Genomic DNA, 12,542 nt, shown 5'->3' with positions numbered 1-12,542 from the left:
TTTCTGATAAATTTATAAGCGAAATAGCAATTGTTGTAAGGTGTGAGTTTTTTTTCATCGTATTTAGTCGCTGAAGAGCCTAAATTTATTTTAAAGATCTATGAAAAGATTTAAGAATATAAAAATAAAATGATTCATGAGAGGTTTAAAAAATGCGGGATGACATTACAGAGAAGTAGGGACATTCCTGGGTCTTTTATGTCAAATCAGTGTCGTGATGAGGACCGTCGTTTATCAAGTTTCTTTTCTGCGCAGTTCATTTTTACCTAATTCCATGAATATATAACTTCATTACTGGATTGGAACTTTCTTGCTCTTTAACGTCTTCTGTATTAAACTGTCTGTGTTTCTTTTTTCGTTCAAATTTTATTTTTCTACCATAAGTAATTAAGCATGCATGAGGTTATATTGCTATAGCTGTCATCTTGTGACGCTTAAAACCAATTCTTCTCAGTTTGTGTAAGATACTAGTCAGGACACAAAGAATTGAACTTTCCTTTAAGAAACTTATCTCCAGTTTTTCCGGCATCGTCACCTACACATCAGAGCTCGAGTTGAAGATTACTCCCAAGCTGTAGATTTTGAATGTTAAGCTGTAAACTAAATGATTGCATTGAGGGTTACGCCAGGCATAATAAAAAATATTGTCTTATTTTGTTCAAGAAATAATCTTACATCTTAAACAAAACAAGACAATGCGGAGTTTGCCAGCCGTTTTCAACAACCATGAGTCAAGATAGTTGAAAAAGGTTAGTCTAGTGAGCCGGCAAAACAAATCCAATCGTGGTTTTTTATTAGCTGCTCAGGGATTACCCGCTTTGAGTCCACAAAAAAAAAAATATGTTTAAAGCTGTTTACTTACTTCGTAGTTTTTCTGTCACATGAAGTGAAGTTTTTACATCAACGGAAATTGCGGAGCACGTCCTTAGATCAATTGAAACGAAGGCCACGACTAATTTCGGGAATTCACTAAAAGTAATCTTTTTGGTCTCCCTCCCATATGATAAGTCCTGAATTGAGAAAGTTTTTTCGGTCATTATGGTTGGATATTGGCCATGGACCAACGCCGAAAATCGGCCGTAATGACCTTACCCTCAGTCAATGAAGTATATGAATTGTTGCTTTGTTTTTTTCAAACAAGGACGCCGAGACACTTATCATTTCAATTTTCTGGCGACTTCTGATGTACAGCCATTAGTTCTTCTTGCCGAGTATCGCAAGTTCTTTCTTTCATGTCTTTATTATCAAATATGAAACTTATCAATAAGGATCAGAGGTCTAGTTTAGGAAACGAAGATGAAGAGAAACAGTTGGGTTTATCAACAGTAAAGAAACGTAAGAAACGGATTAAAGAGATTACCATGGTCCTGAAAAAACTGAAATAAGTTTGATGATCTGGTTCCAAGGTAAATTGTCAGCAGTTATTACATCCACCCTTTGCACGGAAATAATGTAAAATAATGAATTGCAAATAACAAATTTGCGAGTAACTGATAATTTTTGTAAATCAATGATTCCTGGTTTTTAATTCCTTTTTTTCTTTTTTTTTTTTTTAAGGAGGTGAATATTTTATTGCGAACTACAGGATATTCAGAAATCCACAGGCGGTCCGCGCTTGTCTGCCAAATTAAGATAATCATCTTTCCGACATAAGTAAGAGATAACATAAATCCTTCATAACTTATGAAGAAAGAGAAGGTACTATTGCTAAATCTTAACATTGATGAGAAATGAGCATCATAATTAAATAACCAAACATTGACCTAAGTAGATCAAGACACGAATCCACGAGAGCAGTTGTCATTGGTCTATTTCATCTCTCTTTTTTGTATACCAAGACTGATTGACAGCCAGAGCAGGTGTTATTATTTATACGAAATTCCCCGGCAAGAACTTTTGCATTTAAGTAGGTTGTCATGATCGAATGAATTTAAGAAAAATTATGCAGTATCAGGGTTGGCTCCTAAAATAAAATTTCCTGAAAAGTTACAAGGTTTCATCTTTACTGATCCCTAAAAATTTCTACATGGAAGGCTTTCCCGAAACCAGAATTATTGGCAATAAAATTTATCAAAATTTGCCTCCGTTTAGCGCCTCGCGTTCAAATTCAGGTTGTTTTGACTTGAATTATGTCTTGAATATAATTATTCTAGCCTGATAGTAATAAGGAGCCTATGCGGTCCTTACACTGTTTACTATTTTCCTATTTTGAGCGCAACGGATGAAATTCACCTCCTTCAGTAATGCTGCCACCCTTCTATTGTATCTTCAAAGTCTTCCAAACACAAGTAATTAAGCTTTCCACCGAAGTGCCCTCTCTTTTTGCATAATTTTGAATTACCTGAAATGATATCAAAGCGAATTCACGGGAGAGGTATAATTCATTTTCATTCAGTTAACAACAGAAATCAAGGATAAACAGAACAACTTTATCAAGAATCATCCTGTAAACCAAACTGAATCGTGAACTCATCGAAATCGATTTATCATGAAATACACCTTTTCCTGAAAAGTTAGTAGACTTTAAAAAAAGGCTACTTAAAATAAACCTTTTTAAGCATAAGTTTATTTAGACGTGAGAATTTTATTAAAAAAAACTTGCGGGTCTGTCAGTTAAGAGTGGTCGTTTCAAAATTCCGAATTTTAATTTTTTTTCAAATTTCATTTTGAGTGATTTATTTTTTGCAATACTCACTAATGGGATTGTGTGGAGACTTAAGCCCACGCGGCCTTTTCCTCTCCCACTTGAAAAACAAAATGTTAGACTAAGAAAGCGAAAGTGAAATTTGATTGTATTGCTACTAATTGGAAAATAGGTATTATGATTTTATTTTAAATGGCATCAAAAGGCAGCTATGGGTAAAGACTCAATTGCTTCTTTGAAACGTAGGCGCCAGTCTTTTTTTATGTCGAGTCGCGGAGTCACTTCCTTCAGACAGCTAGTAAAGATGATACATCCAGAGTAGGCGCAGCTCTTTATGTGAAACAATCTTCTTGCTTATGACAATACAAAGCAACATATATTCAGCTGCTCTCTAACACATTATAACTACAAAAAAATAAAAAGGTTTGAGGTTAGCTCTTTAACAGTTGCAACACATCCGATTGGCTCCGATAAAGAGTATCTCAGTAGCTTAGCTTGTCGTTGTGTTGTCGTCAAGTAAAAAATACATAACATGTCATTCCACATTTCCCTTCAGTGAAAGCAATCTAAATATCGCATAGTAAAGCAAGGATTGTTTCTTTGTGGTTTAGCGATATCCGTGTAGTAAGATTATCTACAAATTCCAGGTCGATACCAACGCTGCCGCTACAGAATTTTGCGACATATTTGAGTGATTTAAGATTGGCTAGGCATTTTGTTCGATCTTGAAGTAGTGTTAGAATGTTTTTAAAGGCTTCCAATCTGGAGTTGCAGCAGCTTGGTCAAGCTCGGTGTAATTCAATGGCCACCTGAAGGAATGACTGCCGTCATTGTTTTGGATTGGGTGACGCCTTAATTTATATCGCTCGTATGCTTTAGTTGTCTTGATTTTAGCTTTTGTTACTTTTGTTGTTGTATTTCCTACATTGAACTGCTGATCGACCAATAGGTAATTGCAAACATTTTCTATTCTCAAGACAATTCAACGCTTTAGGGATTGGCTACTCCGACCTCTTAGCTATTGGTCCAGAACCTCATGGCTTAAGGGTGGTCTTAATTATTTCTACAAAGAATTCTGCTTTGCCATACCGATAAATAATTAATTTGTTGGATGGTGAAATTTGTTTCTGCGATATTTGCTTGGGAGTTTCACCTCGTTTCGGAAGGGGAAAACAATTTTCTTTCCAGTGAATACATGACATGTCAGGTGATGCCCCAAACATCGAAAGCATTTAGGAGCGTTCGGTAAAATCTCTGGATTCAGAAGCAGGTCTCTGCTTTCCTCCCTTCCCCTCCTCATGAATTTGATATTTTTAGGTTCTTTTCCTCTTATGTCTTCGTAGGAGTCCCGCTTAGCCCATGCCTCTATCCCTTTTAAAGGGCTAAAAGCAAAGTAAAAAGACTGCTGCATACGCTAACACAGAGCATTTTATAGGATAAGTTCAATTTCACCCACAGGAACCATAATTTGATTAGCTTGACAAACACTCCTTCTGGAAGAGAGAGCCTATGGCGTTTGAAGATAAATCCCTCTGGGGAAAAATCCGCGAAATGAGCCAAGGGGGAAAATAAAGCTTTGGACTACGAGTATTTTAAGATAGAAATAAAAATAACATAAGCACATTCAATGAAGGGTACTCGGATTTCGTTTTCTATCTTTGTTTCTATTTAATCGAATATAACCCTGTCAAACTAAAACGGGACAGTGTATCATGGTAAAACGATGTATTTAAATTACAAACACCATTTTATTTACACATTTTTTATTAGGTAGAGCTGGTACGTTTCATAATACTTAGCAAACTACCTTGCACGACACCGCTCCTCGTTTCTGTCTTGCGAAAGTGAAAACTTTAAGAACCAAGCGACAGTCGCGCTAGGGCATTAATTACAACAAAAGCAAACGAACAGTAAAATAAATTGCAAACAAAAAAGAAAAAAGAACAAAAAGAGGAGCAACTTGTGCAGGGAAGGAGCATCGAATAAAAAGAATGGCCTTCCGCAAACCCCAGGGATCATTTCGCCCAAACTTCTCCACAAAAATGACTTCGTCGAGTCCACGAGGGATTCTCAATCATTCAAAACACTGATGCAGACAGATCGATCGTCAAATATGACGGGACTGCTTTAAGAAGAGACTGAAATGAGCCCTTCACAAAAGCTTTCTTGGAATATCATTTATATCGACTAAGGTCGAGATTTCTTTGACGCAGGGGCCATCTTCCCCAAAGATTCCTCGCCGTGGGCCCTCACGCATAGGAATGTGCAATTTCACCTCTCCAGACAGTATTTTTACGGTTTCCTTTTTCTGTTAATTTTTTAAACGTACCTCGCATTAAGGTACATGGAGACTACTCAAATAGCAGATTGCCTTATCACAGGAATATCAGAAGCGGTCTCAATAGTTCTACCATGTCATATCAAAAAGTGATCACTAAATAAGTAGGAGACGAGACAGGAGACACCGCGAGAGAGCCAAGTTATTAAGGTTTTTAGAACAAAACCTCTGAACTCAACAGCTGGCTTTTCTTTATACCCTCCCTCCCATTGCTATTGATATTCTTGTTCCCTTTGTCTCATTTCTTTGCGTGAGTCTTGCTAAAAGACGAATGAAAAGACCGCAGTGCGTGCCAAAACAAATCATTTTGTAAGGTAAGTCAAGGCATTTCAAATGTCACGCATAGGTACTCTAGCCTGGTCAGGTTGGCAAATACTCCATCTGGAGCATGGCTCATTGCGTTTGAAGATAATTCCCTATGGATTTCATGATAGGAAATGGAATGCAACAACAGAGCATTTAATCTTGTTAAAATTTCTAAGGTACTAAAAATTATCTAGTGGTATTAGAAATTTTATTTTTTAAGAAAATGGGACGTTAGACTGCAAATGTACCAGAAAAATAATGTCCCTGTTTTTAAATAAAAAGGGATAGTTTAGTGAGTACAATCACTACATCTAGCTCCAATAAGACAATGATACACAGAGAATATATGATAAGGAAATTTGACATCTCTCATTGTGCGCAATGAAATCTCCTTAAAGTTTCATCAAAAACAAAGTCACAGCTTCTAACTGCTCATTTTCGTCGCCCTAATTATTCCAAGCAATATCTCTACTCATATCTACTAAGGTAGAAGAGCATGAAAATAGTGCACCATACTGTTTTAATTTGCCTGTAGTTTATAGTTTTGAGCCTTTCACTTTCAGCTGGTTTATTTTTAACGAAACTGTAACTTTGAATAGCTTTATGCAGAAGACGGACCAAAAGTATAGATTTCACTAGATAGGCGGTTGTAGGTAACGCTTCAAGATTGAGACTTCTCCTATACTTAAGTGCCTTTTTAAGAGTTAATTTTATGGATAAATAATTATTATTGGTACATGCTCTAAAATGTTTTTCTATTGATGCGGAGTACATCATTTATTTGCCGACTTTGTTCATTTTTCGCATTAGCCACAACATGCTTTTGTATCTTCAAGCTTTTTTTACCCTTTTTTAATAAATCTGAAAATAAATATTGCTCTGGAGAAGTTGGCCTTTGGTGCATTACCGCGATGAAAATGTGCAATATAAAGCCCATGGCGCCAACGGTAAAGCAAGGGGTGAATCAGTATGAATCTTAGTTGGCGAGCTGAAAATAATTTGCTTTACACCTACGAAAGTTTTCTTCTGGCTGGTGGAAGCTAAAAAGTCTTTGGATTTAAAGAGTTGTGTGATGACGAGCCCGGTACTCTACCACCAAAAATTGGCCTTCAGGGTTTGAAAAAAAAAAGTTTACGAGGGATATAAAAACGAAAGCTGTTTCAATGACTTTCGGAATTAGATAGATCTTTAAGCAAACTTCGAAGAATATCGATTTCCCTGACCGAAATGCAGCGGACCGCCTTTAGAGAGATTGTTTTTCAAGTTGGTATCATGAAAACGATTTGTTTCGTCAGGTTCGGCCATTTTTACTTCGTTTGCTATCTTCTTTGTTCATATTTAATGAAACACAAATCCGTCAACCTGAAGAACAGTGGTGCTTTATGGTGTCATTTTTATTAATCTATGGAAACTATTTTAGGAAAGGATACGATAGGTGACATTTAGTTAGGTTAAGTGTGTCATAGTGCGCGTACAAGACTTTCAGAGGGGTCAGCTTAGCACACAATCCTTCTGGAATAGACCCTATAACATTTGAAGATAAAATCCTGTGGAAAAGTCAACTGAATTAGCACAGAGGAAATTTGAAGCTTTACAATAATAAGGACTTTATGATAGGACACGTAAAATAACAGCAGCTCAATCAATGGTGTTATTATATTGAAAGTACTTACATTTTTGTAACGGAAATGAATGTTTATTCAACGTTTTTGCAATCGAGCTTATACAAATACAGTATTAGATCTAAATTTCTCAGACAGTAAACTCTTTTGCACACTTTTCCATTAATGCCCAATTTCGGACCAAATATTTTGAACATTTGTTTATGATACACATTAGCGATCAAAGCAGTCACATGAAAAAAAAAAAAAAAAAAAAAAAGAACGAAAAAAGCAAATATGGGAAAGGGAGAATTCCCGACTGCAAAAAACGATAAAGGTACAGGTTGTCATTATTCGCTCAAAGACAGTCCCTAAGATGTACGTCAGTCCTCCGAATGGCCATTTTGTAACGAGAGGACAGGTGGGTCTGCAATCTATAAAAATACAATAAGGAAGAACAAAACAAAAGCCAAAACGAGATATTAACAAAAGCTCAAGCAAAAATCAAAAAAGCAGTTCTCCGTTACGATACCTTTAGTGAGCCATTCATTCGGTGCTAAAGGAAGAATGTGAGAGCGATGGTAAGTGTGTTAACATAAACAAGTTAAAGTCCTAATATTTTTGTAACTTCAACTGGTGAAGAGGAATATTTGACTCTATCTATGTTTAGTGCACTTCAATAATATGACCATAATCGGTTGTGGCAGAAAATGTGTTCTCTGAAGATGTCTAGCGCATTCATACTGTACTTGCTGCAGACTCTTCCTGAATTAATCGATACAGAAGATTACGGCAATACACTATTCGGCTTGTAATAAAGGCATGAAGGTGATCCTCAGTTAGCTGCTGTGATAGTCATATTCAAATGCAGCAAATATTATAGATGTAAAAAGATGAAGAGCTGCATGTCATTGTTATGTGTGCTGTCATAGAAAGCCTTGAATCAAGTCAGACACCACGGTTTCGTGCGATAGGCATAGGTTCTGTCCGAGTCACCTATAAGAGCGATAAGAATATCCACTTTTCACTGCTGTTGTGGTGTCCCACGAAAGTTCACTCTTGCCGTCATTCAGTTTGGGATTATTATTCAATTCATTTGCCCAGTGTTCGATACTTTTCAACACGTATCATCCGCATAACAGTGAAACTCGGGAGACTGAGTCTTCATGACCTCAAGAAGTTTGCTTTTGTGTATTAAGTTAACTTTGTAGTTTACTTGATTCATTTGCGTGTTTGAAATTATCAGCTCGTCCTTAACGGCTTACCAAAGGCAGAGTAAGTTCACAGGTCTGAGCCATAATTTCTGGTAGCCACACAAGAGAAGTTTCCTGCCATAAGTAACTTGATAGTAGGAGTGCTTGTTGTGTCCACCAGTACCATTGATTCGTTTAGTATCCCTGTGTACATAGGAGGAGTTCCTGCCATAGAGCACTTTACTTCGTCTCCTTGAAACGCTCGCAAAACAGGCGGCATCGATATGCTGGGAGGACCTAGAAAAGACGTGTAATTTAACAACATTACAAGCTCCAATTAAGCTTGTTGCTAGCTTTACAGTTGGTCACAAGCACAAACGAAGCGACACACAGATCACCCGCAAAGTCAACTATATTAAACAGAAGGTCATGCATGTTGTTGCGCTATTGATATATGCTTTTTCACCTTTCAACACAAATTTCTTGCGTGATGATTTGCACAAGCTCTTAACCACTAGGAATTAACAACGTTTGAAATTAAAAAGGTTTGAAGATTTATCTTAAAAATGATGGCCATATAATCCATGATCCAAAATGTGAGAGCAACGAGTGTTAAAATAGATATCATGCATAAACAGGCGTTCTTTGGTTAAAATATGTTTATTTTGAACTCTTACTCCGCCAAGACAAGAAGTCTAAGCCGATGCCGAACAGCATTCATTTTTTTTCAAAGAAGTACTTCGTTGTTTCGTACATGTATTTTACCGTTTATACACACTGACTATAGTAGTTGTGGAATGGCGACGGATGAATGCTATTTAAACACACTGGTAAAACGGCTTTGAAAAACATGGAGAATCCGCTTTCTTGAAGAAATGAGTCTGAACGAAATCTTATCAATGTGAATTTATGATTATTGGAAATTTGTACAAACTGGTCGAAGAAAATTCCATAGCCATACCGTGAGGAATAATTACTTGAAATACTAATCCATTTTCCTTGGGTAGTTATTTGAATATCCAGGACTTTGCAGAGAGTTGATTTTGCTGCCCTTTGGCTCGAGAATTGATATGTTTCTGCTGCCCTCTGGCTCAAAAATTGATATTTTCTACCCAATCGGGAAGAGTACCTATCTTAATATTCTCTAACCAAGGTAGTAATCTTCATCAACACTTACAAAATAACTTTAACATTTGACAGCAGAAAGTAAGATTATTCAGAAAACTAAGCTGACCTTGTTTAGCTAAGGCAATGTGATAATTCCTAGTAAACACCTAAATAAAGATAAGCGATGTGGCACTCGGCGGTCATTTAAGTGTGCTTGTTGTTGTCTCATTTCTTCGGCCACTGCAGAGACAGAAATGAAAAAAGAAAAGTTTTTCAATCAAGGAACGAACAAACGATATAAGACGAAACAGATCCACGAAAAAATAAATTCAGTTGAATGATTGAGGTCAGAGATTGACAGATTCATAAATCGGTGGATGGATATGTGAATAGTAGCATAACGGATGTATAAATGTATGGTTGAAGAGTAGATGGATAGTTGAATGGATGGATGGATGGACGGAGGTATATGTAAATGAATGAACGGAAGGATACAGAAAAATCAAGGCATAGTGAATTAGCCAGGTGACATTGCAAAGAAAAAAAGAACTGAAGTTGGACTAAACAACGACAACGTATTTTATTGCAAGGGCGGCACTGAGCATGAACTGCATCAAACTAAGGCCAGGGAGCGGGCTGATACATTTTTGTCTCTCTCTTGCATGACCTCGCAATATTTGACCGGTTGACGTTGTTTTGATCGCTATTTGACCCCTCATTTTCCTTGGTTGATTGCCAACGTTTACATCATTAGATACCAATAAAACAGACCTTTTCTTGCTCTTCTTAAGCAGGTTTCATTTTGAGACCCACTGTTGAGTCAAGTGAAAGTTAATTTTGTTGTTGAGCCAAATTCGTAACCTCTGTGAGGACAGATGTCAGCACCAACTCGGGTAAAAATGTGTCTATGGGCTCGAGCCTAATGGGAATTGGTCAGTATCCCTAAATGCTACTTTGTGTGCGGGTAGTTCGTAGGGCTATTCCCTGAGATATTTATTTGATCCTTCATGCAAATCTGCATTGAACATTAGGGTACAATTTTCTGTTTTATAATCGAGAGAGTTGAAAAAGTATTTAAAGATTGACATTGAAATGTTAAAATCATAACAAGCTGTCATCCCTACTTTTAAAAACAATTGTGTCACCCTTTTTTTCTGTTGCTAACTCTGTAAGCAGTAACTCTCACTCTTTGTAAATTTAGTAAAGTATCGAAAAATGATAGTAAAAACATCCAACATCTCGTAAAGGCGAAATCCTGCATCAGCAGATAGAAAATCTCGAGTGAGCTCAAACTTGGGATTTAAGGGTAAGAAACAGCGCCATTTTTCAATTTCTCTTAGAGGACGACTCTGATTGTCAGAAATAAGGACCTTCGATAACGATAACGAAAGTTTAGATCTTCACTTAAAATAATTTTTTTGATTAAGAATGAAATAGTTCACATGCGATACAATGTGGTATTTATATGTTACAAATGATGAATTTCTCCCATTGTAAAGTGCGTTATAAACTCAAAACCGCTAGTGTTTTTCGCTTCACTTAGACGAGAAAGTAAATTGCGAACGTAAACTTGAATCAAAGCGGCTACGTTGCGACTTGAAGAAGAACATATTTCACGAAAAAAATCTGAAAAGGAATAAAACTTAAAGGATGTTTTGGCCATTTGTTGGAATCTTTTGAGCTGCTCGAGGGCTCTTTAAGTTATTTCACGAATCATTTTTTTATCCTTTTTTTCTTTCACTTTTCGTCCTGTTTACAAAGGTAAGAATTACCAATTTCATTAGATGTTGCTTAAAATTTCGTTCTTGTTTTACAAGATGCAAGTGTTACCGAAATACATAACTCAACAGCAACTCGTTTAACTTCTTCATTGATGTAGCCATTTTTATCTTGTAAGCGTCTTGAGGTCGCCATCCTATAAAATATCTCTTCTTCAATATCTTTTTTTCAGGATTATTACGAGTGAAGATGTCCTTCCTGGAAAGCTGCCACGTTGGTGTCCTATAGATTTTTCCATAACGCGCCTGAGAAATTCCTTTTTTTTAATAAAACAAGCAATACATAACCTTAAAATCGTATTTAAATCGAGAGAAAAACCCCCTTAAGTTTATGAAATTCGCAAGAAACAACCGGAGCAAAACTTTTCTTCATATTGAAGTGCAATTACCCAGTAATATATACAGTAGCAGGCTACCAATCACCTTTTTACGGTCGGCTTTTAAAACAAAGCATTCTGTTTCATGTCAACAATAGTGGGAGCAATAGCAATTTCACTAGTATAAATGTTAAGCCAAAAAAAACTCATTGCGCAAACTCACAACGTGACCTAGCCCCTTCAAAACATACAAATTGCTTTTGCACAATTTGACTATTTTAAACCCGTAGCGGCCGACACAAGGAAAGCAAATTTTCCACGACAACTATGAGTTTCGCTAAGACACACTATGAAGCAAGGATATATTTTACGGACAAGCCTTGAATCGTTTTACTTAACATAGTCAAGGTATCCACTCAAGTACTTATCGTAAACTGAAATATACAATTATAAGGAAGAAGCAAAGCTAAATTCTAATATACGAACCAACATTTCAATCATTCCGATGTAAAGACAAGATCCAAAACTAGCTAAAACTAAAAAAAAAAAAGAAAACTCACAAAAAGACTCTGTCTTCAAAAGGATAAAGGAAAACCACTTGAGAACGAACTCTGACAAAACTAATAGCCGAATGGGAAAAAACGCGTAGCGTTCTACCGAAGCGTGAACAACGTAAGCCACGTGTTAAAAGCTTGCGAAAACGAGCGATAAAGAAAATAATGTAAAAACTAGGAGAAACTACCAAAAGACTAGACAGGCACAAAGAAAGGGAACACAGGCACTTACATAACAGTCTCGCTCGTAAGAGTTTGACCAAAACGAAATTCAAGATAAGGTGGGCAAAAGGCGCTCTTCCGATAAACACGTCTTATCGTTCGCCCAAAGGAAGACAAGTAATTAAAATGCGGTTCTGGGTGGAACTTAACGATCACGTCCCTGATGGACAAACAGTAACGTCATTATTGTGGTTTGACACGAAACAAACTTATAGCGAATCAATGTCCGGTGGCAAAGGCGTGGCAGCCGTTACACAGCCACTGTTAAGTTGATGAGAAACAAAATCTTCATTCAGATCTTGATATATTGTTTATGCCAAAGATTCCTGCCAAACAAAGGAAGGCTAGAAAAATATTTCGAAACTGCTCCTTCCGATATTGAGTGAGCGAAGTATGGCTAGTTGTTATCACCCTCATACAGTCTTAGCTTTTATCGCATTTGATCAGTAAAAGAGAGGTAACTTAGAATAAACAATTATTTC

Source organism: Pocillopora verrucosa, chromosome 3 (genome assembly GCF_036669915.1).
Source record: "Pocillopora verrucosa isolate sample1 chromosome 3, ASM3666991v2, whole genome shotgun sequence".
Lineage (NCBI taxonomy): Eukaryota > Metazoa > Cnidaria > Anthozoa > Scleractinia > Pocilloporidae > Pocillopora > Pocillopora verrucosa.
The sequence above is the reverse complement of the archived record's forward strand: the minus strand, read 5'-3'. Positions refer to the sequence as shown.